Source organism: Scyliorhinus torazame, unplaced genomic scaffold (assembly GCF_047496885.1).
Source record: "Scyliorhinus torazame isolate Kashiwa2021f unplaced genomic scaffold, sScyTor2.1 scaffold_897, whole genome shotgun sequence".
Taxonomy (NCBI): Eukaryota; Metazoa; Chordata; class Chondrichthyes; order Carcharhiniformes; family Scyliorhinidae; genus Scyliorhinus; species Scyliorhinus torazame.
The window spans coordinates 22,451-47,494 of NW_027308624.1; the positions used below are offsets into that span (position 1 = coordinate 22,451).

Consider the following 25,044-nt stretch of genomic DNA (forward strand, 5'->3'; position numbering starts at 1 on the left):
TAAGAGTTGTGGTCACTGTTGCTGCGCGGGCAAAGGCCACAGGCCTGTGAGTGAACAGCAAGATCCCACAGCAGCAGCAATCTGGATGTAACCAGATGGGACACTGTCCTTCCTCCCCCCACCCCTCCCCCCTCACTCCTGCTGGGAGCCCCATTCCCCACTGCACCTAACAACCCCACCCCCACTGCCGTGTCATGTGTGGATTGGAACATCCCTGGAGAAGTCCCTTCAGTTCCTGAAAGAGTAAAACAGCCTCTGAAAACGAAGAAAAACCTTTTTAAAATGAAATCCATTGGCGCACAGAAAGATCCCAGAAGGTGCAGTCGGCAGTGTTGAGTGTCGTTCACATTTGCTACCAGGTTGCAGAGAGTGGCTGAGACAGTGAAATCCCCCCCCCCCCCACCACACATACCCGGGCTGCTCAGAATTAATATAACCCCTGTTATTTTGGAACAAAATTAGACAGCTTCATATTCCAGATTTGTATTTTACTCTTTGTCACCCACCAAAGGTTTAATGTGTTTGTGTCTAAGTGCAAGGCCGGGGCAGCAATAAAGAGACAACTCTCGTGAGCGCAGCCTGTGGAGTAGGCCTCAGTCCATCCACTTGTCCTCTGGAGAATAGCCTTTGTCCAAAGATTCCTGGTCGCATAGCAGTCTTCAAAGTTCAAATTCCTGGGGAAAAGAGGGAGGAAATTAACTAAAACGCAGGAAAATGTTTAAACTTGTCGCACAGCAAGAGGCCAAGATTCCCCCTCTCAGTTACACACACTCTCAGCAACATCCACCTACAATAATCTCAGTTATAAACCACAGAATAAAAAAGATTGAGAGACAGTTCCCGCTTCCCTTGTGTTTCTCTTTCTCTCTCTCTCGCTATCTCATTCGGTCTCTATCCCTCTCATTCATATTTCTGTCTCCCTCGTTATCCCTCATCACCTTCCCAGCATTTATTTCTATTTATTTCCCTAATCAGGGTCTCCCCAGAAAGATGTGATGAGACTCCCCGTTGCAGTTTGTGGGGTGGTTTTCTGAGATTAACGGTTTAAAGAGACACTAAAAAGCTGGAGAGAAATGGACAGATAGCGGCAGAAAGCTGGGGAGACAGAGAGAGAGAGAGAGGCAAGTATGGAAAGAAGACAGAAAGGGAGAGAAAGCCTCTCTTTTTCACGACCTCCCTCTCCCTCCACCCTCTGTCTTTCTCCTCTCCCTCTCTCTAATCTCCATTACCCCCCCAAGCCCCACACTCTTTCTGTACTTCTCTCTCTCTCTCTCTATCATTCTAATAGTTGGCAAGGAGAAAGAGAGAGAGACAGGGTCACACACAGGAATCCAACATTCACAACCACAGGAAACTGAATTCAAATGACCTCCTGCGAATTTAATTTCACCCTGATAGTTGGCCAAAAACACAGGCTTCATTCCAGAATTATACCCGCTTCAAGTTAAGGGACTTCAATTCCAGGCAATCGAGATTACTTTACAGTCAATGGATTAATTTTAAAAGTGACCCCACTATCGTTAATTTTGTGAATTCTGCAGGCAACCTGGGCACAGGGAGAGCCCAACAAATGATGACCACGTTCAAAATTGAGTTCAGAGTTTCTGATCTGAGATTTCTCTCTCTCTCTCTCTCTCTACCAGATTGCAGAGTGGCTGAAACAGTGAAATGTCCCCCTCCCACCGCACCCCCCACCCCCACCCCTGGGACGCTCAGAATTAATATAACCCCTGTTATTTTGGAACAAAATTAGACAGCTTCATATTCCAGATTTGTATTTTACTCTTTGCCGCCCACCAAAGGTTTAATGTGTTTGTGTCTAAGTGCAAGGCCGGGGCGGCAATAAAGAGACAACTCACGTGAGTGCGGCCTGTGGAGTAGGTCTCAGTCCATCCACTTGTCCTCTGGAGAACATCCCTTGTCCAAAGATTCCTGTCGCATTGCAGTCTTCAAAATTCAAATTCCTGGGGAAAAGGGGGAGAAAATTTACTGAACCACAGGAAAAGATTGAAACTATTTAATACAGCGAGAGCCCAGGGTGCCCTTTTCAGTTTTACAACCCCTCAGCAACATCCAAATACAAATAAGTCACAGCTTTCAACCAGAGGTTAAAAAAGATTGAGAGACAATTAATACTCAAAATCTTTTTATTGTCACAATTAGGCTTACATTAATACTGCAATGAAGTTACTGTGAAAATCCCCTTCTCTTGTATTTCTCGCTGTCTCTCTATCCCTCTTATACATATTTATGTCTCCCTCCCTCCCTCTCTTTGATCCCTCCAATATTAAAATTAAACCTCAGTCAGGGTAATAACCCGGGTGAAGCCTGCGGAACAGGCCTCAGCCAGCGCTCCCTCGGGAAGAATTCACACTCCCTCGTCCTCGTCACTGGATTCCTAACCTCCTTCCAGTTTTCCAAATAAAAATGCCTCTGGAGAAAAAAAGGAGATAAAATTGATTATAAAGGTAATAACAGGGACATTTTAATAATAGATACAAAACAGCACAACAGGAGTCCAACATTTCCAATCTCGAGTCAATCAGTAACATGTCAACACCCAAAATGCACAGCTCAAAACAGACAGATTGACACACCCAGCGACACACACACACACACTGAAGCAGAGGGGTAATGTTTTCAGTGTAGTGGGTTTTTGGTTTGTGAACTGAAGTCCCTCAGACACAGATATATCCTCAGTGAGCTGTGAGCAGACTCCACCCCTAGTCTCTGCCATGTGTGGAATGTGTGTCTCAGAGGACAGCTCTCTATTGACATGTAAATGACTGACAAGAGATACTGATCTCCTTGCTGCTCAGACCCACACACACAGAATGTGACTTCAGCCAAACCTTGGCCTTCCCCACACCAGTGTTGTTCGCTGAGCAGGCCTGAAAAAATTGGATTAAATGTAATTATTAGACAGGGACTTTGTTATTTTTTCTACCCAAGTGGATAACCTCACATTTATCCACGTTATACTGCATCTGCCATACCTCACTCACTCACTCCCCTCCGATAGGATTGAATCCTAATTTAAAATAGTATTGGAAATGATTGGAAACAGTATGGACTGAGAACTCCTCAGTGACCTGTGTGCAGACCCCACCCCCGACGTTCTGTCAGGAATGTCCCCCTCGGTGTGGTTCCTGTGTCTGCTAAGGAAGACACTTGTCCTGTCTATGGTTATGTTAATTCAGCAGTCAACAAGAGATTCAGCAATGTCCTGTCATTATTTCTGTCTTTGGTTTAACATTTGTTTCCCTCTGAATTTCTGAAATGTTTGGAATGACCATTCGTCTGTCGCCTTAGGAAGGCTTTCCATAGAATGAGCAAAAACCAGCAAGAAATCACAGAATGTGCGTTAAACACAACTTCATTTCTGCCTCCATTTTAAGAGAAGATTCCTGGCCACAAAAACAAAGCTCATTGCAAAGTTTCACTTCATATTTTACTTGTTGTTCACAGACAGATTTCTTCAATGAGCTGCTCTATAAATTTGGATTCAATTTGATTTTTTCCTCACTGTGAGATGTAAAGTTTATTCCTGAATCAATACACGGTCACCGGCAACATCATTTTATTAGACAAGGAGGGTCAATGGGATTTTTCACTGAAATCCTCTGAAGTCAATTCCTGAGATTAGAATTTATAATGAAACAATTTGGATTCAATGAAAACGGTCAGTTTGATAACCCCAATGTCTTGACTGCCTCACGTCCGGGCACCCTCACACCATCACACCCTCATGTCCCCTAACCCTCACATCCTGACCCACTCACGTCGCTGAAACCTCACATCCTGACCCGCTGTGTACCTCTTTCTCTGTGTGTGTCCGTCACTCTCTCTGTGTGCCCGCCTCTCTCTGTCCCTCTCTGTATCCCTCTCTCCCTCTGTGTCCCTGTCTCTCTCTGTGTCCTTCTATCTCACTCTATCCCTCTCTTTCAATGCGTACCTCTTTCTATCTGTGTCACTCTCTCTGGGTCCCTCTCCGTGTCCCCCTCTCACTGTCTCTCTCGCTGTGTCCCTCTCTCTCGCGCTGTGTCCCTCTCTCTCGTGCTGTGTCCCTCTCTCTCGCGCTGTGTCCCTCTCTCTCGCGCTGTGTCCCTCTCTCTAGCGCTGTGTCCCTCTCTCTAGCGCTGTGTCCCTCTCTCTTGCGCTGTGTCCCTCTCTCTTGCGCTGTGTCCCTCTCTCTCGCGCTGTGTCCCTCTCTTCGCGCTGTGTCCCTCTCTCTAGCGCTGTGTCCCTCTCTCTAGCGCTGTGTCCCTCTCTCTAGCGCTGTGTCACTCTCGAGCTGTGTCCCTCACTCTCGAGCTGTGTCCCTCTCTCTCGCGCTGTGTCCCCCTCTCTCTCGCTGTGTCCCCCTCTCTCTCGCTGTGTCCCCCTCTCTCTCGCTGTGCCCCCTCTCTCTCGCTGTGTCCCCCTCTCTCTCGCTGTGTCCCCTATCTCTCGCTGTGTCCCCCTCTCTCTCGCTGTGTCCCCCTCTCACTCGTGGTGTCCCGCTCTCTCTCGCTGTGTCCCCCTCTCTCTCGCTGTGTCCCGCTCTTTCTCTCGCTGTGTCCCGCTCTCTCTCTCGCTGTGTCCCCCTCTCTCTCGCTGTGTTCCCCTCTCTCTCGCTGTGTCCCATTCTCTCTCGCTGTGTCCCTCGCTCTCGCTGTGTCCTTCGCTCTGTGTCCCTCACTCTGTGTGTCCCTCGCTCTGTGTGTCCCTCGCTCTGTGTGTCCCTCGCTCTGTGTGTCCCTCGCTCTGTGTGTCCCTCGCTCTGTGTGTCCCTCGCTCTCGCTGTGTCCCTCGCTCTCGCTGTGTCCCTCGCTCTCTCTGTCCCTCGCTCTCTGTGTCCCTCTCTCTCTTTGTCCCTCGCTCTCTCTGTGTCCCTGGCTCTCTCTGTGTCCCTCGCTCTCGCTGTGTCCCTCGCTCTCTGTGTCCCTGGCTCTCGCTGTGTCCCTCGCTCTCGCTGTGTCCCTCGCTCTCGCTGTCCCTCGCTCTCTGTGTCCCTTGCGCTCTCTGTGTCCCTCGCTCTCGCTGTGTTCCTCGCTCTCGCTGTGTCCCTCGCTCTCTGTGTCTCTCGCTATCTGTGTCCCTCGATCTCTGTGTCCCTCGCTCTCGCTGTGTCCCTCGCTCTCGCTGTGTCCCTCGCTGTCGCTGTGTCCCTCGCTCTGTGTCCCTCGCTCTGTGTCCCTCGCTCTGTGTCCCTCGCTCTCTGTGTCCCTCGCTCTCTGTGTTCCTCGCTCTCTGTGTCCCTCGCTCTCGCTGTGTTCCTCGCTCTCGCTGTGTCCCTCGCTCTCGCCGTGTCCCTCGATCTCCGTGTCCCTCGCACTCGATGTGTCCCTCGCTCTCGATGTGTCCCTCGCTCTCGCTGTGTCCCTCGCTCTGTGTCCCTCGCTCTGTGTCCCTCGCTCTCAGTGTCCCCCGCTCTCTGTGTCCCTCGCTCTCTGTGTCCCTCGCTCTCTGTGTCCCTCGCTCTCTGTGTCCCTCGCTCTCGCTGTGTTGCTTGCTCTCGCTGTGTTCCTCGCTCTCGCTGTGTCCCTCGCTCTCGCTGTGTCCCTCGCTCTCGCCGTGTCCCTCGATCTCCGTGTCCCTCGCTCTCGATGTGTCCCTCGCTCTCGATGTGTCCCTCGCTCTCGATGTGTCCCTCGCTCTCTGGCTCTTTCGCTGCGTCCCTCTATCTTTCGCTGCGTCCCACTCTCTCTCGCTGCGCCCCTCTCTCGCTGTGTCCCTCTCTCTCTCGCTGCGTCCCTCTCTCTCTCGCTGTGTCCCTCTCTCTCGCTGTGTCCCTCTCTCTCTCGCTGTGACCCTCTCTCTCTCGCTGTGTCCCTCTCTCTCTCGCTGTGTCCCTCGCTCTCTCGCTGTGTCCCTCGCTCTCTGTGCGTCCCTCGCTCTCTGTGCGTACCTCGCTCCCTTTGCGTCCCTCGCTCTCTGTGAGTCCCTCGCTCTCTCTGTCCCTCGCTCTCTCTGTCCCTCGCTCTCTCTGTCCCTCGCTCTCTCTGTCCCTCGCTCTCTGTGCGTCCCTCGCTCTCTGTGCGTCCCTCGCTCTCTGTGTCCCTCGAACTCTGCGTCCCTCGCTCTCGATGTGTCCCTCGTTCTCGATGTGTCCCTTGCTCTCTGGCTCTCTCGCTGCGTCCCTCTCTCTCTCGCTGCGTCCCTCTCTCTCTCGCTGCGTCCCTCTATCTTTCGCTGCGTCCCTCTCTCTCTCGCTGCGCCCCTCTCTCGCTGTGTCCCTCTCTCTCTCGCTGTGTCCCTCTCTCTCTCGCTGTGACCCTCTCTCTCTCGCTGTGTCCCTCTCTCTCTCGCTGTGACCCTCTCTCTCTTGCTGTGACCCTCTCTCTCTCGCTGTGTCCCTCTCTCTCTCGCTGTGTCCCTCTCTCTCTCGCTGTGTCCCTCTCTCTCTCGCTGTGTCCCTCTCTCTCGCTGTGTCCCTCTCTCTCGCTGTGTCCCTCTCTCTCATGCTGTGTCCCTCTCTCTCTCTGTGCGTCCCTCGCTCTCTGTGCGTCCCTCGCTCTCTGTGCGTACCTCGCTCTCTTTGCGTCCCTCGCTCTCTGTGAGTCCCTCGCTCTCTCTGTCCCTTGCGCTCTGAGTCCCTCGCTCTCGCTGTGTCCCTCGCTCTCGCTGTGTCCCTCGCTCTCTGTGCGTCCCTCGCTCTCTCTGTCCCTCGCGCTCTGTGTCCCTCGCTCTCGCTGTGTCCCTCGCTCTCGCTGTGTCCCTCGTTCTCGCAGTGTCCCTCGCTCTCTGTGCGTCCCTCGCTCTCTCTGTCCCTCGCGCTCTGTGTCCCTCGCTCTCTGAGTCCCTCGCTCTCGCTGTGTCCCTCGCTCTCTCTGTCCCTCGCTCTCTCTGTCCCTCGCTCTCACTGTCCCTCGCTCTCACTGTCCCTCGCTCTCTCTGTCCCTCGCTCTCACTGTCCCTCGCTCTCACTGTCCCTCGCTCTCTCTGTCCCTCGCTCTCTCTGTCCCTCGCTCGCTGTGTCCCTCGCTCTCTATGCGTCCCTCGCTCTCTGTGCGTCCCTCGCTCTCTGTGCGTCCCTCGCTCTCTGTGTCCCTCGCTCTCTGTGTCCCTCGCTCTCGCTGTGTTCCTCGCTCTCGCTGTGTCCCTCGCTCTCGCCGTGTCCCTCGATCTCCGTGTCCCTCGATATCCGTGTCCCTCGCTCTCGATGTGTCCCTCGCTCTCGATGTGTCCCTCGCTCTCGATGTGTCCCTCGCTCTCTGGCTCTCTCGCTGCGTCCCTCTCTCTCTCGCTGCGTCCCTCTCTCTCTCGCTGCGTCCCTCTCTCTCTCGCTGCGCCCCTCTCTCGCTGTGTCCCTCTCTCTCTCGCTGTATCCCTCGCTCTCTCGCTGTGTCCCTCTCTCTCTCTCGCGGTGACCCTCTCTCTCTCGCTGTGTCCCTCTCTCTCGCGCTGTGACCCTCTCTCTCTCGCTGTGTCCCTCTCTCTCTCGCTGTGTCCCTCTCTCTCTCGCTGTGTCCCTCTCTCTCTCGCTGTGTCCCGCTCTCTCTCTCGCTGTGTCCCGCTCTCTCTCTCGCTGTGTCCCCCTCTCTCTCGCTGTGTTCCCCTCTCTCTCGCTGTGTCCCTCGCTCTCGCTGTGTCCCTCGCTCTCGCTGTGTCCTTCGCTCTGTGTCCCTCTCTCTGTGTGCCCCTCGCTCTGTGTGTCCCTCGCTCTGTGTGTCCCTCGCTCTGTGTGTCCCTCGCTCTGTGTGTCCCTCGCTCTCGCTGTGTCCCTCGCTCTCGCTGTGTCCCTCGCTCTCTGTGTCCCTCGCTCTCTGTGTCCCTCGCTCTCGATGTGTCCCTCGCTCTCGATGTGTCCCTCGCTCTCGATGTGTCCCTCGCTCTCTGGCTCTTTCGCTGCGTCCCTCTCTCTCTCGCTGCGCCCTCTCTCTCTCGCTGCGTCCCTCTATCTTTCGCTGCGTCCCTCTCTCTCTCGCTGCGCCCCTCTCTCGCTGTGTCCCTCTCTCTCTCGCTGTGTCCCTCTCTCTCTCGCTGCGCCCCTGTCTCGCTGTGTCCCTCTCTCTCTCGATGTGTCCCTCTCTCTCTCGCTGTGTCCCTCTCTCTCGCTGTGTCCCTCTCTCTCGCTGTGTCCCTCTCTCTCTCGCTGTGTCCCTCTCTCTCTCGCTGTGTCCCTCTCTCTCTCGCTGTGTCCCTCTCTCTCTCGCAGTGTCCCTCTCTCGCTGTCTCCCCGTCTCTCTCGCTATGTCCCTCTCTCTCTCGCTGTGTCCCTCTCTCTCTCGCTGTGTCCCTCTCTCTCTCGCTGTGTCCCTCTCTCTCTCATGCTGTGTCCCTCTCTCTCTCGCTGTGTCCCTCTCTCTCTCGCTGTGTCCCTCTCTCTCATGCTGTGTCCCTCTCTCTCTCTGTGCGTCCCTCGCTCTCTGTGCGTCCCTCGCTCTCTGTGCGTCCCTCGCTCTCTTTGCGTCCCTCGCTCTCTTTGAGTCCCTCGCTCTCTCTGTCCCTTGCGCTCTGTGTCCCTCGCTTTCGCTGTGTCCCTCGCTCTCGCTGTGTCCCTCGCTCTCGCTGTGTCCCTCGCTCTCGCTATGTCCCTCGCTCTCGCTATGTCCCTCGCTCTCTCTGTCCCTCGCTTTCTCTGTCCCTCGCTCTCTCTGTCCCTCGCTCGCTGTGCGTCCCTCGCTCTCTGTGCGTCCCTCGCTCTCTGTGTCCCTCGCTCTCTGTGTCCCTCGCTCTCGCTGTGTACCTCGCTCTCGCTGTGTTCCTCGCTCTCGCTATGTTCCTTGCTCTCGCTGTGTCCCTCGCTCTCGCTGTGTCCCTCGCTCTCGCCGTGCCCCTCGATCTCCGTGTCCCTCGCTCTCGATGTGTCCCTCGCTCTCGATGTGTCCCTCGCTCTCGATGTGTCCCTCGCTCTCTGGCTCTCTCGCTGCGTCCCTCTCTCTCTCGCTGCGTCCCTCTCTCTCTCGCTGCGTCCCTCTCTCTCTCGCTGCGCCCCTCTCTCGCTGTGTCCCTCTCTCTCTCGCTGTATCCCTCGCTCTCTCGCTGTGTCCCTCTCTCTCTCTCGCGGTGACCCTCTCTCTCTCGCTGTGTCCCTCTCTCTCGCGCTGTGACCCTCTCTCTCTCGCTGTGTCCCTCTCTCTCTCTCGCTGTGTCCCTCGCTCTCTCGCTGTGTCCCTCGCTCTCGCTGTGTCCCTCTCTCTCTCGCTGTGTCCCTCTCTCTCTCGCTGTGTCCCTCTCTCTCTCGCTGTGTCCCGCTCTCTCTCTCGCTGTGTCCCGCTCTCTCTCTCGCTGTGTTCCCCTCTCTCTCGCTGTGTCCCTCGCTCTCGCTGTGTCCCTCGCTCTCGCTGTGTCCCTCTCTCTGTGTCCCTCTCTCTGTGTGCCCCTCGCTCTGTGTGTCCCTCGCTCTGTGTGTCCCTCGCTCTCTGTGTCCCTCGCTCTCGCTGTGTTCCTCGCTCTCGCTGTGTCCCTCGCTCTCGCCGTGTCCCTCGATCTCCGTGTCCCTCGATATCCGTGTCCCTCGCTCTCGATGTGTCCCTCGCTCTCGATGTGTCCCTCGCTCTCGATGTGTCCCTCGCTCTCTGGCTCTCTCGCTGCGTCCCTCTCTCTCTCGCTGCGTCCCTCTCTCTCTCGCTGCGTCCCTCTCTCTCTCGCTGCGCCCCTCTCTCGCTGTGTCCCTCTCTCTCTCGCTGTATCCCTCGCTCTCTCGCTGTGTCCCTCTCTCTCTCTCGCGGTGACCCTCTCTCTCTCGCTGTGTCCCTCTCTCTCGCGCTGTGACCCTCTCTCTCTCGCTGTGTCCCTCTCTCTCTCGCTGTGTCCCTCTCTCTCTCGCTGTGTCCCTCTCTCTCTCGCTGTGTCCCGCTCTCTCTCTCGCTGTGTCCCGCTCTCTCTCTCGCTGTGTCCCCCTCTCTCTCGCTGTGTTCCCCTCTCTCTCGCTGTGTCCCTCGCTCTCGCTGTGTCCCTCGCTCTCGCTGTGTCCTTCGCTCTGTGTCCCTCTCTCTGTGTGCCCCTCGCTCTGTGTGTCCCTCGCTCTGTGTGTCCCTCGCTCTGTGTGTCCCTCGCTCTGTGTGTCCCTCGCTCTCGCTGTGTCCCTCGCTCTCGCTGTGTCCCTCGCTCTCTGTGTCCCTCGCTCTCTGTGTCCCTCGCTCTCGATGTGTCCCTCGCTCTCGATGTGTCCCTCGCTCTCGATGTGTCCCTCGCTCTCTGGCTCTTTCGCTGCGTCCCTCTCTCTCTCGCTGCGCCCTCTCTCTCTCGCTGCGTCCCTCTATCTTTCGCTGCGTCCCTCTCTCTCTCGCTGCGCCCCTCTCTCGCTGTGTCCCTCTCTCTCTCGCTGTGTCCCTCTCTCTCTCGCTGCGCCCCTGTCTCGCTGTGTCCCTCTCTCTCTCGATGTGTCCCTCTCTCTCTCGCTGTGTCCCTCTCTCTCGCTGTGTCCCTCTCTCTCGCTGTGTCCCTCTCTCTCTCGCTGTGTCCCTCTCTCTCTCGCTGTGTCCCTCTCTCTCTCGCTGTGTCCCTCTCTCTCTCGCAGTGTCCCTCTCTCGCTGTCTCCCCGTCTCTCTCGCTATGTCCCTCTCTCTCTCGCTGTGTCCCTCTCTCTCTCGCTGTGTCCCTCTCTCTCTCGCTGTGTCCCTCTCTCTCTCATGCTGTGTCCCTCTCTCTCTCGCTGTGTCCCTCTCTCTCTCGCTGTGTCCCTCTCTCTCATGCTGTGTCCCTCTCTCTCTCTGTGCGTCCCTCGCTCTCTGTGCGTCCCTCGCTCTCTGTGCGTCCCTCGCTCTCTTTGCGTCCCTCGCTCTCTTTGAGTCCCTCGCTCTCTCTGTCCCTTGCGCTCTGTGGCCCTCGCTTTCGCTGTGTCCCTCGCTCTCGCTGTGTCCCTCGCTCTCGCTGTGTCCCTCGCTCTCGCTATGTCCCTCGCTCTCTCTGTCCCTCGCTTTCTCTGTCCCTCGCTCTCTCTGTCCCTCGCTCGCTGTGCGTCCCTCGCTCTCTGTGCGTCCCTCGCTCTCTGTGTCCCTCGCTCTCTGTGTCCCTCGCTCTCGCTGTGTACCTCGCTCTCGCTGTGTTCCTCGCTCTCGCTATGTTCCTTGCTCTCGCTGTGTCCCTCGCTCTCGCTGTGTCCCTCGCTCTCGCCGTGCCCCTCGATCTCCGTGTCCCTCGCTCTCGATGTGTCCCTCGCTCTCGATGTGTCCCTCGCTCTCGATGTGTCCCTCGCTCTCTGGCTCTCTCGCTGCGTCCCTCTCTCTCTCGCTGCGTCCCTCTCTCTCTCGCTGCGTCCCTCTCTCTCTCGCTGCGCCCCTCTCTCGCTGTGTCCCTCTCTCTCTCGCTGTATCCCTCGCTCTCTCGCTGTGTCCCTCTCTCTCTCTCGCGGTGACCCTCTCTCTCTCGCTGTGTCCCTCTCTCTCGCGCTGTGACCCTCTCTCTCTCGCTGTGTCCCTCTCTCTCTCTCGCTGTGTCCCTCGCTCTCTCGCTGTGTCCCTCGCTCTCGCTGTGTCCCTCTCTCTCTCGCTGTGTCCCTCTCTCTCTCGCTGTGTCCCTCTCTCTCTCGCTGTGTCCCGCTCTCTCTCTCGCTGTGTCCCGCTCTCTCTCTCGCTGTGTTCCCCTCTCTCTCGCTGTGTCCCTCGCTCTCGCTGTGTCCCTCGCTCTCGCTGTGTCCCTCTCTCTGTGTCCCTCTCTCTGTGTGCCCCTCGCTCTGTGTGTCCCTCGCTCTGTGTGTCCCTCGCTCTGTGTGTCCCTCGCTCTGTGTGTCCCTCGCTCTCGCTGTGTCCCTCGCTCTCGCTGTGTCCCTCGCTCTCTGTGTCCCTCGCTCTCTGTGTCCCTCGCTCTCGATGTGTCCCTCGCTCTCGATGTGTCCCTCGCTCTCGATGTGTCCCTCGCTCTCTGGCTCTTTCGCTGCGTCCCTCTCTCTCTCGCTGCGCCCTCTCTCTCTCGCTGCGTCCCTCTATCTTTCGCTGCGTCCCTCTCTCTTTCGCTGCGCCCCTCTCTCGCTGTGTCCCTCTCTCTCTCGCTGTGTCCCTCTCTCTCTCGCTGCGCCCCTGTCTCGCTGTGTCCCTCTCTCTCTCGATGTGTCCCTCTCTCTCTCGCTGTGTCCCTCTCTCTCGCTGTGTCCCTCTCTCTCGCTGTGTCCCTCTCTCTCTCGCTGTGTCCCTCTCTCTCTCGCTGTGTCCCTCTCACTCTCGCAGTGTCCCTCTCTCGCTGTCTCCCCGTCTCTCTCGCTATGTCCCTCTCTCTCTCGCTGTGTCCCTCTCTCTCTCGCTGTGTCCCTCTCTCTCTCGCTGTGTCCCTCTCTCTCTCATGCTGTGTCCCTCTCTCTCTCGCTGTGTCCCTCTCTCTCTCGCTGTGTCCCTCTCTCTCATGCTGTGTCCCTCTCTCTCTCTGTGCGTCCCTCGCTCTCTGTGCGTCCCTCGCTCTCTGTGCGTCCCTCGCTCTCTTTGCGTCCCTCGCTCTCTGTGAGTCCCTCGCTCTCTCTGTCCCTTGCGCTCTGTGTCCCTCGCTCTCGCTGTGTCCCTTGCTCTCGCTGTGTCCCTCGCTCTCGCTGTGTCCCTCGCTCTCGCTCTGTCCCTCGCTCTCGCTATGTCCCTCGCTCTCTCTGTCCCTCGCTTTCTCTGTCCCTCGCTCTCTCTGTCCCTCGCTCGCTGTGCGTCCCTCGCTCTCTGTGCGTCCCTCGCTATCTGTGTCCCTCGCTCTCTGTGTCCCTCGCTCTCGCTGTGTACCTCGCTCTCGCTGTGTTCCTCGCTCTCGCTATGTTCCTTGCTCTCGCTGTGTCCCTCGCTCTCGCTGTGTCCCTCGCTCTCGCCGTGTCCCTCGATCTCCGTGTCCCTCGCTCTCGATGTGTCCCTCGCTCTCGATGTGTCCCTCGCTCTCGATGTGTCCCTCGCTCTCTGGCTCTCTCGCTGCGTCCTTCTCTCTCTCGCTGCGTCCCTCTATCTTTCGCTGCGTCCCTCTCTCTCTCGCTGCGCTCCTCTCTCGCTGTGTCCCTCTCTCGCTGTGTCCCTCTCTCTCTCTCGCTGTGTCCCTCTCTCTCTCTCGCTGTGATCCTCTCTCTCTCGCTGTGTCCCTCTCTCTCGCGCTGTGACCCTCTCTCTCTCGCTGTGTCCCTCTCTCTCGCGCTGTGACCCTCTCTCTCTCGCTGTGTCCCTCTCTCTCGCTGTGTCCTTCCCTCTCTCGCTGTGTCCCTCTCTCTCTCGCTGTGTCCCTCTCTCTCTCGCTGTGTCTCTCTCTCTCTCGCTGTGTCCCGCTCTCTCTCTCGCTGTGTCCCCCTCTCTCTGGCTGTGTTCCCCTCTCTCTCGCTGTGTCCCCCCTCTCTCGCTGTGTCCCTCGCTCTCGCTGTGTCCCTCGCTCTCGCTGTGTCATTCGCTCTGTGTCCCTCGCTCTGTGTGTCCCTCGCTCTCGCTGTGTCCCTCGCTCTCGCTGTGTCCCTCGCTCTCTCTGTCCCTCGCTCTCTGTGTCCCTCGCTCCCGCTGTGTTCCTCGCTCTCGCTGTGTTCCTCGCTCTCGCTGTGTCCCTGGCTCTCGCTGTGTCCCTGGCTCTCGCTGTGTCCCTCGCTCTCGCTGTGTCCCTCGCTCTCGCTGTGTCCCTCGCTCTCTGTGCGTCCCTCGCTCTCTCTGTCCCTCGCGCTCTGTGTCCCTCGCTCTCGCTGTGTCCCTCGCTCTCGCTGTGTCCCTCGTTCTCGCTGTGTCCCTCGCTCTCTGTGCGTCCCTCGCTCTCTCAGTCCCGCGCGCTCTGTGTCCCTCGCTCTCTGAGTCCCTCGCTCTCGCTGTGTCCCTCGCTCTCTCTGTCCATCGCTCTCTCTGTCCCTCGCTCTCACTGTCCCTCGCTCTCACTGTCCCTCGCTCTCTCTGTCCCTCGCTCGCTGTGTCCCTCGCTCTCTATGCGTCCCTCGCTCTTTGTGCGTCCCTCGCTCTCTGTGCGTCCCTCGCGCTCTGTGTCCCTCGCTCTCTGTGTCCCTCGCTCTCTGTGTCCCTCGCTCTCGCTGCGTCCCTCTCTCTCTCGCTGCGTCCCTCTCTCTCTCGCTGCGTCCCTCTATCTTTCGCTGCGTCCCTCTCTCTCTCGCTGCGCCCCTCTCTCGCTGTGTCCCTCTCTCTCTCGCTGTATCCCTCGCTCTCTCGCTGTGTCCCTCTCTCTCTCTCGCGGTGACCCTCTCTCTCTCGCTGTGTCCCTCTCTCTCGCGCTGTGACCCTCTCTCTCTCGCTGTGTCCCTCTCTCTCGCGCTGTGACCCTATCTCTCTCGCTGTGTCCCTCTCTCTCGCGCTGTGACCCTCTCTCTCTCGCTGTGTCCCTCTCTCTCGCTGTGTCCTTCCCTCTCTCGCTGTGTCCCTCTCTCTCTCGCTGTGTCCCTCTCTCTCTCGCTGTGTCTCTCTCTCGCTGTGTCCCGCTCTCTCTCTCGCTGTGTCCCCCTCTCTCTCGCTGTGTTCCCCTCTCTCTCGCTGTGTCCCCCCTCTCTCGCTGTGTCCCTCGCTCTCGCTGTGTCCCTCGCTCTCGCTGTGTCATTCGCTCTGTGTCCCTCGCTCTGTGTGTACCTCGCTCTCGCTGTGTCCCTCACTCTCGCTGTGTCCCTCGCTCTCTGTGTCCCTCGCTCTCTGTGTCCCTCGCTCCCGCTGTGTTCCTCGCTCTCGCTGTGTTCCTCGCTCTCGCTGTGTCCCTGGCTCTCGCTGTGTCCCTCGCTCTCGCTGTGTCCCTCGCTCTCGCTGTGTCCCTCGCTCTCGCTGTGTCCCTCGCTCTCTGTGCGTCCCTCGCTCTCTCTGTCCCTCGCGCTCTGTGTCCCTCGCTCTCGCTGTGTCCCTCGCTCTCGCTGTGTCCCTCGTTCTCGCTGTGTCCCTCGCTCTCTGTGCGTCCCTCGCTCTCTCTGTCCCTCGCGCTCTGTGTCCCTCGCTCTCTGAGTCCCTCGCTCTCGCTGTGTCCCTCGCTCTCTCTGTCCCTCGCTCTCTCTGTCCCTCGCTCTCACTGTCCCTCGCTCTCACTGTCCCTCGCTCTCTCTGTCCCTCGCTCTCTCTGTCCCTCGCTCGCTGTGTCCCTCGCTCTTTATGCGTCCCTCGCTCTTTATGCGTCCCTCGCTCTCTGTGCGTCCCTCGCTCTCTGTGTCCCTCGCTCTCTGTGTCCCTCGCTCTCGCTGTGTCCCTCGCTCTCGCTGTGTCCCTCGCTCTCGCTGTGTTCCTCGCTCTCGCTGTGTCCCTCGCTCTCGCCGTGTCCCTCGATCTCCGTGTCCCTCGCTCTCGATGTGTCCCTCGCTCTCGATGTGTCCCTCGCTCTCTGGCTCTCTCGCTGCGTCCCACTCTCTCTCGCTGCGTCCCTCTCTCTCTCGCTGCGTCCCTCTCTCTTTCGCTGCGTCCCTCTCTCTCTCGCTGCGCCCCTCTCTCGCTGTGTCCCTCTCTCTCTCGCTGTATCCCTCGCTCTCTCGCTGTGTCCCTCTCTCTCTCGCGGTGACCCTCTCTCTCTCGCTGTGTCCCTCTCTCTCGCGCTGTGACCCTCTCTCTCTCGCTGTGTCCCTCTCTCTCTCTCGCTGTGTCCCTCTCTCTCGCTGTGTCCCTCGCTCTCTCGCTGTGTCCCTCTCTCTCGCTGTGTCCCTCTCTCTCTCGCTGTGTCCCTCTCTCTCTCGCTGTGTCCCTCTCTCTCTCGCTGTGTCCCGCTCTCTCTCTCGCTGTGTCCCGCTCTCTCTCTCGCTGTGTCCCCCTCTCTCTCGCTGTGTTCCCCTCTCTCTCGCTGTGTCCCTCGCTCTCGCTGTGTCCCTCGCTCTCGCTGTGTCCTTCGCTCTGTGTCCCTCTCTCTGTGTGCCCCTCACTCTGTGTGTCCCTCGCTCTGTGTGTCCCTCGCTCTGTGTGTCCCTCGCTCTCGCTGTGTCCCTCGCTCTCGCTGTGTCCCTCGCTCTCGCTGTGTCCCTCGCTCTCTGTGTCCCTCGCTCTCGATGTGTCCCTCGCTCTCGATGTGTCCCTCGCTCTCGATGTGTCCCTCGCTCTCTGGCTCTTTCGCTGCGTCCCTCTCTCTCTCGCTGCGCCCTCTCTCTCTCGCTGCGTCCCTCTATCTTTCGCTGCGTCCCTCTCTCTCTCGCTGCGCCCCTCTCTCGCTGTGTCCCTCTCTCTCTCGCTGTGTCCCTCTCTCTCTCGCTGCGCCCCTGTCTCGCTGTGTCCCTCTCTCTCTCGATGTGTCCCTCTCTCTCTCGCTGTGTCCCTCTCTCTCTCTCGCGGTGACCCTCTCTCTCTCGCTGTGTCCCTCTCTCTCGCGCTGTGACCCTCTCTCTCTCGCTGTGTCCCTCTCTCTCGCGCTGTGACCCTCTCTCTCTCGCTGTGTCCCTCTCTCTCGCGCTGTGACCCTCTCTCTCTCGCTGTGTCCCTCTCTCTCGCTGTGTCCTTCCCTCTCTCGCTGTGTCCCTCTCTCTCTCGCTGTGTCCCTCTCTCTCTCGCTGTGTCTCTCTCTCTCTCGCTGTGTCCCGCTCTCTCTCTCGCTGTGTCCCCCTCTCTCTCGCTGTGTTCCCCTCTCTCTCGCTGTGTCCCCCCTCTCTCGCTGTGTCCCTCGCTCTCGCTGTGTCCCTCGCTCTCGCTGTGTCATTCGCTCTGTGTCCCTCGCTCTGTGTGTCCCTCGCTCTCGCTGTGTCCCTCGCTCTCGCTGTGTCCCTCGCTCTCTGTGTCCCTCGCTCTCTGTGTCCCTCGCTCTCGCTGTGTTCCTCGCTCTCGCTGTGTCCCTGGCTCTCGCTGTGTCCCTCGCTCTCGCTGTGTCCCTCGCTCTCGCTGTGTCCCTCGCTCTCGCGGTGTCCCTCGCTCTCTGTGCGTCCCTCGCTCTCTCTGTCCCTCGCGCTCTGTGTCCCTCGCTCTCGCTGTGTCCCTCGCTCTCGCTGTGTCCCTCGTTCTCGCTGTGTCCCTCGCTCTCTGTGCGTCCCTCGCTCTCTCTGTCCCTCGCGCTCTGTGTCCCTCGCTCTCTGAGTCCCTCGCTCTCGCTGTGTCCCTCGCTCTCTCTGTCCCTCGCTCTCTCTGTCCCTCGCTCTCACTGTCCCTCGCTCTCACTGTCCCTCGCTCTCTCTGTCCCTCGCTCTCTCTGTCCCTCGCTCGCTGTGTCCCTCGGTCTTTATGCGTCCCTCGCTCTTTATGCGTCCCTCGCTCTCTGTGCGTCCCTCGCTCTCTGTGCGTCCCTCGCTCTCTGTGTCCCTCGCTCTCGCTGTGTCCCTCGCTCTCGCTGTGTCCCTCGCTCTCGCTGTGTTCCTCGCTCTCGCTGTGTCCCTCGCTCTCGCCGTGTCCCTCGATCTCCGTGTCCCTCGCTCTCGATGTGTCCCTCGCTCTCGATGTGTCCCTCGCTCTCTGGCTCTCTCGCTGCGTCCCTCTCTCTCTCGCTGCGTCCCTCTCTCTCTCGCTGCGTCCCTCTCTCTTTCGCTGCGTCCCTCTCTCTCTCGCTGCGCCCCTCTCTCGCTGTGTCCCTCTCTCTCTCGCTGTATCCCTCGCTCTCTCGCTGTGTCCCTCTCTCTCTCGCGGTGACCCTCTCTCTCTCGCTGTGTCCCTCTCTCTCGCGCTGTGACCCTCTCTCTCTCGCTGTGTCCCTCTCTCTCTCTCGCTGTGTCCCTCTCTCTCGCTGTGTCCCTCGCTCTCTCGCTGTGTCCCTCTCTCTCGCTGTGTCCCTCTCTCTCTCGCTGTGTCCCTCTCTCTCTCGCTGTGTCCCTCTCTCTCTCGCTGTGTCCCTCTCTCTCTCGCTGTGTCCCGCTCTCTCTCTCGCTGTGTCCCCCTCTCTCTCGCTGTGTTCCCCTCTCTCTCGCTGTGTCCCTCGCTCTCGCTGTGTCCCTCGCTCTCGCTGTGTCCTTCGCTCTGTGTCCCTCTCTCTGTGTGCCCCTCGCTCTGTGTGTCCCTCGCTCTGTGTGTCCCTCGCTCTGTGAGTCCCTCGCTCTCGCTGTGTCCCTCGCTCTCGCTGTGTCCCTCGCTCTCGCTGTGTCCCTCGCTCTCTGTGTCCCTCGCTCTCGATGTGTCCCTCGCTCTCGATGTGTCCCTCGCTCTCGATGTGTCCCTCGCTCTCTGGCTCTTTCGCTGCGTCCCTCTCTCTCTCGCTGCGCCCTCTCTCTCTCGCTGCGTCCCTCTATCTTTCGCTGCGTCCCTCTCTCTCTCGCTGCGCCCCTCTCTCGCTGTGTCCCTCTCTCTCTCGCTGTGTCCCTCTCTCTCTCGCTGCGCCCCTGTCTCGCTGTGTCCCTCTCTCTCTCGATGTGTCCCTCTCTCTCTCGCTGTGTCCCTCTCTCACGCTGTGTCCCTCTCTCTCGCTGTGTCCCTCTCTCTCTCGCTGTGTCCCTCTCTCTCTCGCTGTGTCCCTCTCTCTCTCGCAGTGTCCCTCTCTCGCTGTCTCCCCGTCTCTCTCGCTATGTCCCTCTCTCTCTCGCTGTGTCCCTCTCTCTCTCGCTGTGTCCCTTTCTCGCTGTCTCCCCGTCTCTCTCGCTATGTCCCTCTCTCTCTCGCTGTGTCCCTCTCTCTCTCGCTGTGTCCCTCTCTCTCATGCTGTGTCCCTCTCTCTCTCTGTGCGTCCCTCGCTCTCTGTGCGTCCCTCGCTCTCTGTGCGTCCCTCGCTCTCTTTGCGTCCCTCGCTCTCTGTGAGTCCCTCGCTCTCGCTGTGTCCCTCGCTCTCGCTGTGTCGCTCGCTCTCGCTATGTCCCTCGCTCTCTCTGTCCCTCGCTTTCTCTGTCCCTCGCTCTCTCTGTCCCTCGCTCGCTGTGTCCCTCGCTCTCTTTGCGTCCCTCGCTCTCTGTGCGTCCCTCGCTCTCTGTGTCCCTCGCTCTCTGTGTCCCTCGCTCTCGCTGTGTACCTCGCTCTCGCTGTGTTCCTCGCTCTCGCTATGTTCCTTGCTCTCGCTGTGTCCCTCGCTCTCGCTGTGTCCCTCGCTCTCGCCTTGTCCCTCGATCTCCGTGTCCCTCGCTGTCGATGTGTCCCTCGCTCTCGATGTGTCCCTCGCTCTCGATGTGTCCCTCGCTCTCTGGCTCTCTCGCTGCGTCCCTCTCTCTCTCGCTGCGTCCCTCTATCTTTCGCTGCGTCCCTCTCTCTCTCGCTGCGCCCCTCTCTCGCTGTGTCCCTCTCTCGCTGTGTCCCTCTCTCTCTCTCGCTGTGTCCCTCTCTCTCTCTCGCTGTGACCCTCTCTCTCTCGCTGTGTCCCTCTCTCTCGCGCTGTGACCCTCTCTCTCTCGCTGTGTCCCTCTCTCTCGCGCTGTGACCCTCTCTCTCTCGCTGTGTCCCTCTCTCTCTCGCTGTGTCCCTCTCTCTCTCGCTGCGCCCCTGTCTCGCTGTGTCCCTCTCTCTCTCGATGTGTCCCTCTCTCTCTCGCTGTGTCCCTCTCTCACGCTGTGTCCCTCTCTCTCGCTGTGTCCCTCTCTCTCTCGCTGTGTCCCTCTCTCTCTCGCTGTGTCCCTCTCTCTCTCGCAGTGTCCCTCTCTCGCTGTCTCCCCGTCTCTCTCGCTATGTCCCTCTCTCTCTCGCTGTGTCCCTCTCTCTCTCGCTGTCTCCCTTTCTCGCTGTCTCCCCGTCTCTCTCGCTATGTCCCTCTCTCTCTCGCTGTGTCCCTCTCTCTCTCGCTGTGTCCCTCTCTCTCATGCTGTGTCCCTCTCTCTCTCTGTGCGTCCCTCGCTCTCTGTGCGTCCCTCGCTCTCTGTGCGTCCCTCGCTCTCTGTGCGTCCCTCGCTCTCTTTGCGTCCCTCGCTCTCTGTGAGTCCCTCGCTCTCGCTGTGTCCCTCGCTCTCGCTGTGTCGCTCGCTCTCGCTATGTCCCTCGCTCTCTCTGTCCCTCGCTTTCTCTGTCCCTCGCTCTCTCTGTCCCTCGCTCGCTGTGTCCCTCGCTCTCTTTGCGTCCCTCGCTCTCTGTGCGTCCCTCGCTCTCTGTGTCCCTCGCTCTCTGTGTCCCTCGCTCTCGCTGTGTACCTCGCTCTCGCTGTGTTCCTCGCTCTCGCTATGTTCCTTGCTCTCGCTGTGTCCCTCGCTCTCGCTGTGTCCCTCGCTCTCGCCGTGTCCCTCGATCTCCGTGTCCCTCGCTGTCGATGTGTCCCTCGCTCTCGATGTGTCCCTCGCTCTCAATGTGTCCCTCGCTCTCTGGCTCTCTCGCTGCTTCCCTCTCTCTCTCGCTGCGTCCCTCTATCTTTCGCTGCGTCCCTCTCTCTCTCGCTGCGCCCTCTCTCGCTGTGTCCCTCTCTCGCTGTGTCCCTCTCTCTCTCTCGCTGTGTCCCTCTCTCTCTCTCGCTGTGACCCTCTCTCTCTCGCTGTGTCCCTCTCTCTCGCGCTGTGACCCTCTCTCTCTCGCTGTGTCCCTCTCTCTCGCGCTGTGACCCTCTCTCTCTCGCTGTGTCCCTCTCTCTCGCTGTGTCCTTCCCTCTCTCGCTGTGTCCCTCTCTCGCTCGCTGTGTCCCTCTCTCTCTCGCTGTGTCTCTCTCTCTCTCGCTGTGTCCCGCTCTCTCTCTCGCTGTGTCCCCCTCTCTCTCGCTGTGTTCCCCTCTCTCTCGCTGTGTCCCCCCTCTCTCGCTGTGTCCCTCGCTCTCGCTGTGTCCCTCGCTCTCGCTGTGTCCCTCGCTCTCGCTGTGTCATTCGCTCTGTGTCCCTCGCTCTGTGTGTCCCTCGCTCTCGCTGTGTCCCTCGCTCTCGCTGTGTCCCTCGCTCTCTCTGTCCCTCGCTCTCTGTGTCCCTCGCTCCCGCTGTGTCCCTCGCTCTCGCTGTGTTCCTCGATCTCGCTGTGTTCCTCGCTCTCGCTGTGTCCCTGGCTCTCGCTGTGTCCCTCGCTCTCGCTGTGTCCCTCGCTCTTGCTGTGTCCCTCGCTCTCGCCGTGTCCCTCGATCTCCGTGTCCCTCTCTCTCGATGTGTCCCTCGCTGTCGATGTGTCCCTCTCTCTCGCTGTGTCCCTCCCTCTCTCGCTGTGTCCCTCTCTCTCTCGCTGTGTACCTCTCTCTCTCGCTGTGTCCCTCTCTCTCTCGCTGTCTCCCCGTCTCTCTCGCTGTGTCTCTCTCTCTCTCGCTGTGTCCCTCTCTCTCTCGCTGTGTCCCTCTCTCTCATGCTGTGTCCCTCTCTATGCGTCCCTCGCTCTCTGTGCGTCCCTCGCTCTCTGTGCGTACCTCGCTCTCTGTGAGTCCCTCGCTCTCTCTGTCCCTTGCGCTCTGTGTCCCTCGCTCTCGCTGTGTCCCTCGCTCTCGCTGTGTCCCTCGCTCTCACTGACCCTCGCTCTCTCTGTCCCTCGCTCTCACTGTCCCTCGCTCTCACTGACCCTCGCTCTCTCTGTCCCTCGCTCTCTCTTTCCCTCGCTCGCTGTGTCCCTCGCTCTCTTTGCGTCCCTCGCTCTCTGTGCTTCCCTCGCTCTCTGTACGTCCCTCGCTCTCTGTGTCCCTCGCTCTCTGTGTCCCTCGCTCTCTGTGTCCCTCGCTCTCTGTGTCCCTCGCTCTCGCTGTGTTCCTCGCTCTCGCTGTGTCCCTCGCTCTCTGTATCTCTCGCTCTCTGTGTCCATCGATCTCTGTGTCCCTTGTGTCCCTCGCTCTCGCTGTGTCCCTCGCTCTCGCTGTGTCCCTCGCTCTCGCTGTGTCCCTCGCTCTGTGTCCCTCGCTCTCTGTGTCCCTCGCTCTCTGTGTCCCTCGCCCTCTGTGTCCCTCGCTCTCTGTGTCCCTCGCTCTCGCTGTGTCCCTCGCTCTCGCTGTGTCCCTCGCTCTCGCCGTGTCCCTCGATCTCCGTGTCCCTCGCTCTCGCTGTGACCCTCGCTCTCGTTGTGTCCCTCGCTCTCGCTGTGTCCCTCGCTCTCGCTGTGTCCCTCGCTCTCGCTGTGTCCCTCGCTCTGTGTCCCTCGCTCTCTGTGTCCCTCGCACTCTGTGTCCCTCGCCCTCTGTGTCCCTCGCCCTCTGTGTCCCTCGCTCTGTGTCCCTCGCTCTCTGTGTCCCTCGCTCTCTGTGTCCCTCGCTCTCTGTGTCCCTCGCTCTCTGTGTCCCTCGCTCTCTGTATCCCTCGCTCTCTGTGTCCCTCGCTCTCGCTGTGTTGCTTGCTCTCGCTGTGTTCCTCGCTCTCGCTGTGTCCCTCGCTCTCGCTGTGTCCCTCGCTCTCGCCGTGTCCCTCGATCTCCGTGTCCCTCGCTCTCGATGTGTCCCTCGCTCTCGATGTGTCCCTCGCTCTCGATGTGTCCCTCGCTCTCTGGCTCTTTCGCTGCGTCCCTCTATCTTTCGCTGCGTCCCTCTCTCTCTCGCTGCGCCCCTCTCTCGCTGTGTCCCTCTCTCTCTCGCTGCGTCCCTCTCTCTCTCGCTGTCTCCCTCTCTCTCGCTGTGTCCCTCTCTCTCTTGCTGTGACCCTCTCTCTCTCGCTGTGTCCCTCTCTCTCGCGCTGTGACCCTCTCTCTCTCGCTGTGTCCCTCGCTCTCTCGCTGTGTCCCTCGCTCTCTCGCTGTGTCCCTCGCTCTCTGTGCGTCCCTCGCTCTCTGTGCGTACCTCGCTCCCTTTGCGTCCCTCGCTCTCTGTGAGTCCCTCGCTCTATCTGTCCCTTGCGCTCTGTGTCCCTCGCTCTCGCTGTGTCCCTCGCTCTCGCTGTGTCCCTCGCTCTCTGTGCGTCCCTCGCTCTCTCTGTCCCTCGCGCTCAGTGTCCCTCGCTCTCTGAGTCCCTCGCTCTCGCTGTGTCCCTCGCTCTCTCTGTCCCTCGCTCTCTCTGTCCCTCGCTCTCACTGTCCCTCGCTCTCACTGTCCCTCGCTCTCTCTGTCCCTCGCTCTGTGTGTCCCTCGCTCTCGCTGTGTCCCTCGCTCTCGCTGTGTCCCTCGCTCTCTCTGTCCCTCGCTCTCTGTGTCCCTCGCTCTCTCTGTCCCTCGCTCTCTCTGTCCCTCGCTCTCTGTGTCCCTCGCTCTCGCTGTGTCCCTCGCTCTCTCTGTCCCTCGCTCTCTGTGTTCCTCGCTCTCGCTGTGTCCCTCGCTCTCTGTGTCTCTCGCTCTCTGTGTCCCTCGCTCTCAGTGTCCCTCGCTCTCGCTGTGTCCCTCGCTCTCGCTGTGTCCCTCACTCTGTGTCCCTCGCTCTCTGTGTCCCTCGCTCTCTGTGTCCCTCGCTCTCTGCGTCACTCGCTCTCTGTGTCTCTCACTCTCTGTGTCTCTCGCTCTCTGTGTCCCTCGCTCTCTGTGTCCCTCGCTCTCGCTGTGTCCCTCGCTCCCGCTGTGTCCCTCGCTCTCGCTGTGTCCCTCGCTCTCGCCGTGTCCCTCGATCTCCGTGTCCCTCGCTCTCGATGTGTCCCTCGCTGTCGATGTGTCCCTCGCTCTCGATGTGTCCCTCGCTCTCGCTGTGTCCCTCGCTCTGTGTCCCTCGCTCTCTGTGTCCCTCGCTCTCTGTGTCCCTCGCTCTCTGTGTCCCTCGCTCTCGCTGTGTTCCTCGCTCTCGCTGTGTCCCTCGCTCTCGCTGTGTCCCTCGATCTCGCCGTGTCCCTCGATCTCCGTGTCCCTCGCTCTCGATGTGTCCCTCGCTCTCGATGTGTCCCTCGCTCTCTGGCTCTCTCGCTGTGTCCCTCGCTCTCGCTGTGTCCCTCGCTCTCTCTGTCCCTCGCTCTCTGTGTCCCTCGCTCTGTGTGTCCCTCTCTCTCGCTGTGTCCCTCTCTATCTCGCTGTGTCCCTCTCTCTCTCGCTGTGTACCTCTCTCTCTCGCTGTGTCCCTCTCTCTCTCGCAGTGTCCCTCTCTCTCTCGCTGTCTCCCCGTCTCTCTCGCTGTGTCTCTCTCTCTCTCGCTGTGTCCCTCTCTCTCTCGCTGTGTCCCTCTCTCTCTCGCTGTGTCCCTCTCTCTCTCGCTGTGTCCCTCTCTCTCATGCTGTGTCCCTCTCTCTCATGCTGTGTCCCTCTCTGTGCGTCCCTCGCTCTCTGTGCGTCCCTCGCTCTCTGTGCGTACCTCGCTCTCTTTGCGTCCCTCGCTCTCTGTGAGTCCCTCGCTCTCTCTGTCCCTTGCGCTCTGTGCGTCCCTCGCTCTCGCTGTGTCCCTCGCTCTCGCTGTGTCCCTCGCTCTCTGTGCGTCCCTCGCTCTCTCTGTCCATCGCGCTCTGTGTCCCTCGCTCTCGCTGTGTCCCTCGCTCTCGCTGTGTCCCTCGCTCTCGCTATGTCCCTCGCTCTCTGTGCGTCCCTCGCTCTCTCTGTCCCTCGCTCTCGCTGTGTCCCTCGCTCTCTCTGTCCCTCGCTCTCTCTGTCCCTCGCTCTCACTGTCCCTCGCTCTCACTGACCCTCGCTCTCTCTGTCCCCCGCTCTCTCTGTCCCTCGCTCGCTGTGTCCCTCGCTCTCTTTGCGTCCCTCGCTCTCTGTGCGTCCCTCGCTCTCTGTGCGTCCCTCGCTCTCTGTGCGTCCCTCGTTCTCTGTGCGTCCCTCGCTCTCTGTGTCCCTCGCTCTCTGTGTCCCTCGCTCTCTGTGTCCCTCGCTCTCGCTGTGTTCCTCGCTCTCGCTGTGTTCCTCGCTCTCGCTGTGTCCCTCGCTCTCGTTGTGTCCCTCGCTCTCGCTGTGTCCCTCGCTCTCGCTGTGTCCCTCGCTCTCGCTGTGTCCCTCGCTCTGTGTCCCTCGCTCTCTGTGTCCCTCGCTCTCTGTGTCCCTCGCCCTCTGTGTCCCTCGCCCTCTGTGTCCCTCGCTCTGTGTCCCTCGCTCACTGTGTCCCTCGCTCTCTGTGTCCCTCGCTCTCTGTGTCCCTCGCTCTCTGTGTCCCTCGCTCTCTGTGTCCCTCGCTCTCTGTATCCCTCGCTCTCTGTGTATCTCGCTCTCGCTGTGTTGCTTGCTCTCGCTGTGTTCCTCGCTCTCGCTGTGTCCCTCGCTCTCGCTGTGTCCCTCGCTCTCGCCGTGTCCCTCGATCTCCGTGTCCCTCGCTCTCGATGTGTCCCTCGCTCTCGATGTGTCCCTCGCTTTCGATGTGTCCCTCGCTCTCTGGCTCTTTCGCTGCGTCCCTCTATCTTTCGCTGCGTCCCTCTCTCTCTCGCTGCGCCCCTCTCTCGCTGTGTCCCTCTCTCTCTCGCTGCGTCCCTCTCTCTCTCGCTGTCTCCCTCTCTCTCGCTGTGTCCCTCTCTCTCTTGCTGTGACCCTCTCTCTCTCGCTGTGTCCCTCTCTCTCGCGCTGTGACCCTCTCTCTCTCGCTGTGTCCCTCGCTCTCTCGCTGTGTCCCTCGCTCTCTCGCTGTGTCCCTCGCTCTCTGTGCGTCCCTCGCTCTCTGTGCGTACCTCGCTCCCTTTGCGTCCC

At 59.9% G+C, this 25,044-nt stretch overlaps 1 long non-coding RNA gene across 2 annotated transcripts; it reads right to left on the bottom strand.

Annotated features, from left to right (window-relative positions):
• Positions 1-429: 429 nt before the first annotated feature.
• Positions 430-3,033, bottom strand: LOC140406821 (uncharacterized). Of its 2 annotated transcripts, none has more exons than XR_011939320.1 (4): positions 2,997-3,033; positions 2,300-2,433; positions 1,860-1,964; positions 430-674 (listed from the first exon to the last, which is right to left on the bottom strand). It is a non-coding gene; the product is annotated as an uncharacterized lncRNA (long non-coding RNA). The 2 variants fall into 2 exon arrangements; XR_011939319.1 differs by lacking the exon at positions 2,997-3,033 and adding an exon at positions 2,598-2,804.
• Between the last annotated feature and the right edge of the window lie 22,011 nt (positions 3,034-25,044).